Consider the following 7,922-nt stretch of genomic DNA (forward strand, 5'->3'; position numbering starts at 1 on the left):
GATTGAAAAAAACTGTAAATACTTTTGAAAACATATTCAAATAAGCGGCGATCCTAAATTGCAATATTATTTCCCACTATTACTGTTTTTGACTGTATTTTAATCATATTTCAAAACAAAAAGAATCTTACTGAACATAGACCTTTAAACAGTATTGTATAATTCCATCTAGGATTAGTTAAAATTATTGGACAGTTATGACTGTTTTTTTCTCTTGTTATATATGCAACATATATTATATTTCATTGCATGTTGTCTCGGTAAGTAATTTCAAATTTTATTGGTCTAAAATAATTGAATTTGCATATTAACTGTCACAACTCAGTAGAGTCACACAAATTAGTGCTAGCAGCTGACACAATTCTGAAAACTATTGGAACAAATGTATACATTTTATTCTATAAACCTTAAGTACGTATTTGACATCCAATATTTTCTATTTTATATGAGGGTAGTCTTGGATAGATAAAGCGGTAATTAAATAAATGACCTGCTAGACTAAATGTTTTGTCTTTTTCCTTCACAGACTACTCCTTCGGGGGCATTACTGCAAGATGCATCTGCAGTTCGACTGCATCGTTTGTGGTCGGACACTTTGCCACCAGAGGATCACAGGTGGATTGCCAGCAGGCTTTTTAAAATGGGGCCCATGGGAAAACCAGAGCTTCGAGACAACCTACAGCTCTGGTATTACCCACCACAGCCAGCACTTATTTACAACCAGGCTCCAGCTCCAGACAGATTTTTTTGTCATGCTCTGTTGCTGTGGATGCCGCACAAGCTGTGGAAGATCAAGGCTCTCTGTCCCAATTCTGCCTGCGGGCAGCATCAGCTGACTGGAGGCGGTCTGCACAAAAGGGCATGGCAGGTTCTGGACATCGATAGGATGTACAACATGGTCACAGAAACCCTCATCTGTATCAAGTGTAAAGCCTTGCATGTGTCCTGGAGTCAGACTGTCCTGCAACAGCTGGATCTGCGCCATCGCTCTGAATTTCGGGTCATCCTCACGCGGAAGTAAGTATACTTTAATTCCACATCCAGTTGATAGCCCATCATCACATACATGTTTGCAAATACTTTACAAATCAATTATGTAAAATATATGAATGTGTGGATTTTGCTTTTCCTAAGGTATGCCTGTGATATGAGAGTCATTCGGCTCCTGCGTGAGCGTGGCCTAGGCAACAGCCCCACGCGGGTCATCAAACAGCTGCGTGAGAACCACAGCGAGGAGTGGCTCCAGCGTATGGCCCGGTACACCACCCAATGTGTGGACTTCCTCAAACGACCCGGGGTGTTGCAAATACAATTCCAGGAACCCCCAGAGCCTACAGTGGTCCCAAGCTGCAAGTGGCTGCTCACCGTGTACAGCCAAGACATCCTGACAAGGCTGGATGAAATCCATGCAAGGATAACATCTACGTATGGTTCAGTCTTGAAGATGGATTCCACTAAAAAGGTTAGCAGGGGATTTTTGTTAATTTATGGTGTTTACTGTTATATCATTATCAGAGCATGAGTATCATATTCTACATGGTGTGATGTTTCATTGCATTGCATGCGTCCTGTCATCTACTGCAGATCACTAAGAAGCTGGCTGGGACGGCAAGGGGAACGGGACTCTGGCTTACCTCTGTTGGCAATGAGTTTGGTCAGGTGCTCATGAGTGTGCTGACAGCACAGGAAGGAGCAGGACTGGACATGATGGTCGATGGTCTGGTGAAAAGGTACCAGTGGCTAGTGTGGATCCACCTGCTGTTTTGTACGTGGACTGTGGCTGCTGCACTGATGTGGGTGAGACCAAGCTGAAAACCAGATTCAGAGGGTGGCCTGATCTCATGATTCGCTTGGACATCTGGCATTTTATGCGCAGGATTGCCATGGGGTGTACAACTGATGCCCATCAGCTGTATCCCATCTTCATGTCACGGCTGTCAGCGTGCATTTTTGAGTGGGATGCGGCTGATGTTTCTATGCTTCGCAAAGCATAGAGAGAGCTGTTGATATCCCAGGGTTGGCCTGCGCTGACAGATGAAGATGTCAACAAGCATCTTACCAGGAATGAGCTGGCACTCCATTGCCGGAGGAGGACCTGTGGAGAGGAGACTACCATCCTTCTCCTTGAGCGGCTGCTTACAGAGCTCCTGAGCAGCAAGGGCAAAGACTCCCTGGGTGTTCCTCTCCTGGACCGAGAAAGGATGGAGCACATCTGGAATGTCCAGAAGAAGCATGTGAAATGCATTCAAGACCCCCCTGGTGTTGTGCTCTATACAGAGACAGGGAGCCTAAACAAGGGAGGCGTGCTTCTGAAGACCTACAGATGTGCCAGAGGCTCCACTTCTCTCGAGTCCTTTCATTTACACCTGAACCGTTTCATCCCAGGTATTGTCTTTGTCACACACACTGTGCATGTGTAAAGAAAGAGCATTAAGTGTTTTTGTGTGTTCCTTTAACACCTCCTAAACACTGTTGTGTCTATTTACAGGGACCAGTGCAAACAGTCTGAACTTTCAGATTTATCTGCTGGAGGGTCTACACCGGTGGAACCAGGACCGGGAGGCTGCTTCCCTGTCATCGGAGCCATAAGCTTTGCGCAGCTACACAGGAGAATTTGTTCACTGTGGAAACGGCAATTATGAAAAGCTGTTTGGCAGGAAAGTGGTCCCCACGTTTTGTCCCCCTGCATGTTACACCGGTGAGAATTATTTTATATATTTTTTATTTTATCAACTTGCAATTTCTGTGTAACCTCCGTCTATATGTCAGATTTAACCCTATAGAGTCGATTGTATCATAATTGATATGCAAGTTTCTAAAGGACTCTAAATGATCAACATGATCAAAACTTTTTAGGAAACATGCCCTCTGTCGTCTGATTGATTATAGTCTTTTAGTATAATTGTAAAAGTGTCCACCTTCAGCTCGTGCTTCACGTTTCTTTTCATTGTGAAACCTTTACTGATTTTATAAAGTAATTGTAAGAATAACTTTTATATTGTTAGTAATATTTAATGACTAGTTACTAGACTGAAGCAGCTTGGGTTCACTTGATTAGAAAATCATGTTACATGTAAATATCAAAATGATCATCAGACTTTTCTCTCAATCATCATTGTATTGCATTTCATTTCATGTTTTGCCCCCATAATTAAACGTGTTGGGCCTCTAAATAATACTGTTTTTTTTTTTTCTCCTTGACGATGAGCTCTATATTCTCACACTATATGAGCTACTACAAAAGCCTAATGTATCAAATATGATACACAAGATTCTATTTAATTTCCGTTTGTTTATTGTTTTTATTTCAGGTGAGCTCATTGGAGTGCAGTATCTGTTCCAGCAGACTGGTCAGGCACTGCAGGACATGAATCCTGACTCTGAGCAGACAGCAGAGCTCATTGAGGACCTCAGTGTGGAGGAGCGAGATGAAGATGAGGGCTTCTGTGACATCAGCGAGGATCACACAATAGCAGATCTGGAGGCTGATGAAGAAGAGACGGTAAATACTACTCCTTTGTATGTCTTTCAAATTAACTAGAATAATTATGATGAATTAACATCCAGTGCTTTAAATCCAGACTTTCCACATATTTTACATTTAAAAGTACAGCCTAAATTAATTTGTAAGCTGCAAATACACATCAAGTCAAGTCATCTTTATTTATTTGGTGCTTTGTAAAATGTCAAGAATGGCGCTCTCTGCTTTGTACTATACAGTGCTTTACGGTGATAAACAGGAAAATAACACAATCAGTTATGGAATTATGCATTAGACAGATGTGATGTAATAATTGTATTGCATGTTTGTGTTTTTTAATAGGCTGTTGACTACCAAAATATCCCGGGTTATCAACATGTGGTCCAGCTGACAGAATATCTGGTGGATCTCCGGGACCACACAGCCCTCAGCCTGACCAACCAGGAAGCCAACACCATAATTGCTCTTTGGCAGAACCTGGATGACCGGGACAAGGAACAGGTGGTGTATGACAGTCGATGCCGAAAGAGACTGCTGAGTGGACGCTTCAAGGTCCCGAAGAAGCCAACTCACCCTGGTGTAGAGAGCACCACCAGATGTGTGCTGGGTGCAAGCAGCGCACCTGCTCAGTGGCCTGACTATTGCCGTCTGGTGGAGACCATCTTCATCAGACTTTGCACTGTCCACCCAAGCCCCAAAAGAAAAGGCAAGGGAGCCCTGTCAAGATGGTCTCTGATCCTGCAAGACTATCGCAGGATAAGGCAGCTTGTACTGGGCAACAGCTTGGTGATGGGAGGAACATCCATGCAGCTGGTGGAGGTTAACCAGAACACCCTGATTCAGTGGTATAACAAAAGACAGAAAAAGCAGGAGCTGTCTGTGCTGCTTCAGGACATTCAGTTGCCTCAGCCCCTCCCTGAAGCTCATGAGCCTCTCCAGGTAGCCAAACGTCTACGGACTGAGCCAGAACAACCAGGGGAGCAGCACCAGTACAAGCTACCAGAGAGCACAGCTGGTCAGGCAAAGCAGAGGGCAGACTTCTGTTGGGCGACCCCCTCTCAGACCCAAGGCACCAGCGCAGAGTCAGACGTTGCTGACACCATCTGCATCTGGAGCATCACTGCAGATGGTACCAAATATACTTATACCATCAGCACCAGGTTTCCAGGGTGTGCCAATGTTCCAGGCTGTGCCAATATTCCAGGGTGTGCCAATGTTCCAGGGAGTGCAAATGATCCAGGGCATCCCAATGGCCCAGGGGATGCAAATGATGCAGCCACTGTTACAGCCAACAGCTGTACAGGGAACCCGCTTACCCGCTTCACCAGCTGCCAATCCAGACGCCATGCCCAAGAGACCCTACAGGAGAACCGTAGAGGCCAACACTTGCAAAAAATGTGGCCAATTTAAAACAAGTGCAAAAGGACATAGCCAGTACAGGGGCAGGGTGTACTGCCCACAGACTGAAACTGTTTCAAAAGAGGTGTGGTTCGAGGAAATGCGGAGAACCATTTCCAAATAATGTATATATTTTCATGTATATATCATCATGTATATAGTGTGAACAGTTGTTTAAATAGTTAATACTTGTGATGAATATTATTTAATTGTTTTTTTAACGTTATTTAACATTTTAACTTTTTATTTCTTGTTTTTGAAAACCTATTTAACTTTTCATTTTATTTATTTATTTTTAAAACATGTTACCAGTATTTAACATTTTAATATTCATTACTGTTCTGTTGGTATGATTGGAAAATAAAAACAAATTGGCAAGTGATTTCTTTTTGACTTTGACTTTCATATAACACTAGTTCATCAGAACACTGCAACAATATAACATTTGTATATAAAAAATATAATGTATACATTTTGTTATTCTTGTGATTGACATTTTCAGCATATTAGTTACTATTTAATGGGTTGCATCTTTGTTCATTACAAATAACAGATTTGCAAGTGTCTTGTTTGAATGTAACCTAAAAAAATACTTAATCAGATCAATAATAATACAACAACTACTAAATAATAACACTGTTCCATTGGCAATTATATATTTTTATGAAAGAATATCAAAGAAACACAACAAACAAATTACATATGTATATTTTATTAACACTGGAACAGTATGCATTCAAAAAGAATTTGCTTATTTACTTTTACTTTCATATAACACAATATTTCATCAGTACACTGCACCAATATAACATTTGTATTTAAAAAGATAATTTGTCCATTTTGTTATTCTTGTGACAGACATTCTTCATATTAGTTACTATTTAATGGGTTGCATCTTTGTTCGTTGCATAATAATGCAAATAACATTTTTTTTAATGAAAGAATTTCAAAAAACAACAAACAAATTACATATGTATATTTTATAAACACTGGAACAGTATGCATTAAAAAATTTAGCTTATTTACTTTTACTTTATTATAACAATATTTTATCAGTACACTGCAACAATATAACATTTGTATATAAAAATATAATTTGTACATTTTGTTATTCTTGTGAAACATTTTACAGCATATAAGTTACTAATTAATGATTTGCATCTTTGTTCATTGCATAATAATGCAAATAACATTATTTTTCATGATAGAATATAAAAAAAAAAACAAAAAAAAAATTAAATTAAATTAAAAAAACGGGAACAGTATGCATTTAAAAATAATGATTATTTATTCAAATAATAAATATTACAAAAAGTTGTCTTTAGCTGGATTCGAACCCCGGTCTTGGTGCACACCTGCAATAGAAAACAGTGTGATATAAATGCGTGATTTTCAGACACGAAGAAACCGGAAAATGTATCATAAGATCTATGCTAATGAAGGCATATCTTTGAACATCAAATTTCAGCCTTTCTTTTCTTCGTTTTTTCTTTCTCTTCTTCTTCCTTCCCTCTTTTCTTCCCTTCTTCCCCACCTTTGTTGGACTATTGTTCCCCAGCTTGGCTCTGAAGCCCGCCGAGTTCGGCCAAGGAAAGCAAAACGGCTGAGTTTTGAAGAGACTGGGAGCAAGCAGTGTCACATCTCCAGTCTTTTCACAATTGCCCTCTAATATGCAGACTTGGCAGCGGTGGGATTTGAACCCACGCCCCCGAAGAGACTGGAGCCTTAATCCAGCGCCTTAGACCGCTCGGCCACGCTACCTTGTGAGAATGCCTTCCGTGGGCCATTTTCACCAATTTTTTCTTAAATCAGTTAAAATTCTTCATGCCTTGAAGGACCTCCTCGACAGGTGGAAATGCCTACTAAGTAGAGGGGGGTCGCAGTTACACTCTTGGAGGCCCCCCTCCCTGCAGATTGCAATTCCATCTCTAATCAAACACAACTGAATCACCTGATCAAAGCCTTTGGGCCATACTCCAAAATGGCAGCCAGATGTGTCGCAGATCAACTCAAAATCAAGAGGTAGCTGTCAGTTCACCAAAAACTCTCAATGAGTAAAATTTGCAAACTCCATTAATAAAGACCAGGGGTGCCCAGTCCTGCCGATCGACTGTCCTGCACAGAGCAGGATTGGGCACCCCTGTGTGCTATACATTATTATTATATTTAAATTCATTTTGGAAGTGTCATTGGAAGAATGCCTTCCGTGGGCCATTTACACCATTTTTTTATTTTAGTGCCTCACTTCTCCATAGTTAAATTTATTTATTTAAATTCAATTTGGAAGTGTCATTATAATAATTGCAAGTTATTGTTGTCTCTGATTCAAGAGGGTGCATATTTTCAGCTGCTTTTGCACCTTTTCAGAGCACACTCTAGGTGTCTTGCCCTCATTAAAACCTCTGCTGGCAGCGGTGGGATTCGAACCCACGCCCCCGAAGAGACTGGAGCCTAAATCCAGCGCCTTAGACCCCTCGGCCACGCTACCCCGGCTTTGCTACTCTAGTGGGCCATTTTCTGGCCATTAAATTTCAGAAATAGGGAAATTGTTGGGTGTGGACCTTCATCGTCAGGCTCTGAAGCCCGCCGAGTTCGGCCAAGGAAAGCAAAAAAGGCTGAGTTTTGAAGAGACTGGGAGCAAGCAGTGTCACTTCTCCAGTCTTTTCACAAGTGCCTTCTAAAACGTAGACTTGGCAGCGGTGGGATTTGAACCCACGCCCCCGAAGAGACTGGAGCCTTAATCCCACGCGTTAGACCGCCCGACCATGGTACCCTGTGAGAATGCTTTCCGTGGGCCATTTTCGCCAAATTTTTCTTTTAGTGTCTCACTTCTCCATAGTTAAATCAGTTGAAATTTTTCATGCCTTGTAGGAGCTCCTCGACAGGTGGAAATGCCTACTAAGTAGAGGGGGGACGCAGTTACACTCTTGGAGGCCCCCCTCCCTGCAGATTGCAATTCCATCTCTAATCAAACACAACTGAATTACCTGATCAAAGCCTTTGGGCCATACTCCAAAATGGCAGCCAGATGTGTCGCAGTTCA

At 41.5% G+C, this 7,922-nt stretch overlaps 2 non-coding genes across 2 annotated transcripts; both read right to left on the minus strand.

Annotated features, from left to right (window-relative positions):
- Positions 1 to 6,558: 6,558 nt before the first annotated feature.
- Positions 6,559 to 6,640, minus strand: trnal-aag (transfer RNA leucine (anticodon AAG)). The gene has a single exon. It is a non-coding gene; the product is annotated as a tRNA-Leu (tRNA).
- Positions 6,641 to 7,285: 645 nt separating this feature from the next.
- trnal-uag (transfer RNA leucine (anticodon UAG)) lies at positions 7,286 to 7,367 on the minus strand. Its single transcript has one exon. It is a non-coding gene; the product is annotated as a tRNA-Leu (tRNA).
- Positions 7,368 to 7,922: the final 555 nt, after the last annotated feature.

Source organism: Siphateles boraxobius, unplaced genomic scaffold (assembly GCF_051911475.1).
Source record: "Siphateles boraxobius isolate OS27281-9 unplaced genomic scaffold, OSU_SipBor_1 12, whole genome shotgun sequence".
Classification (NCBI taxonomy): Eukaryota; Metazoa; Chordata; class Actinopteri; order Cypriniformes; family Leuciscidae; genus Siphateles; species Siphateles boraxobius.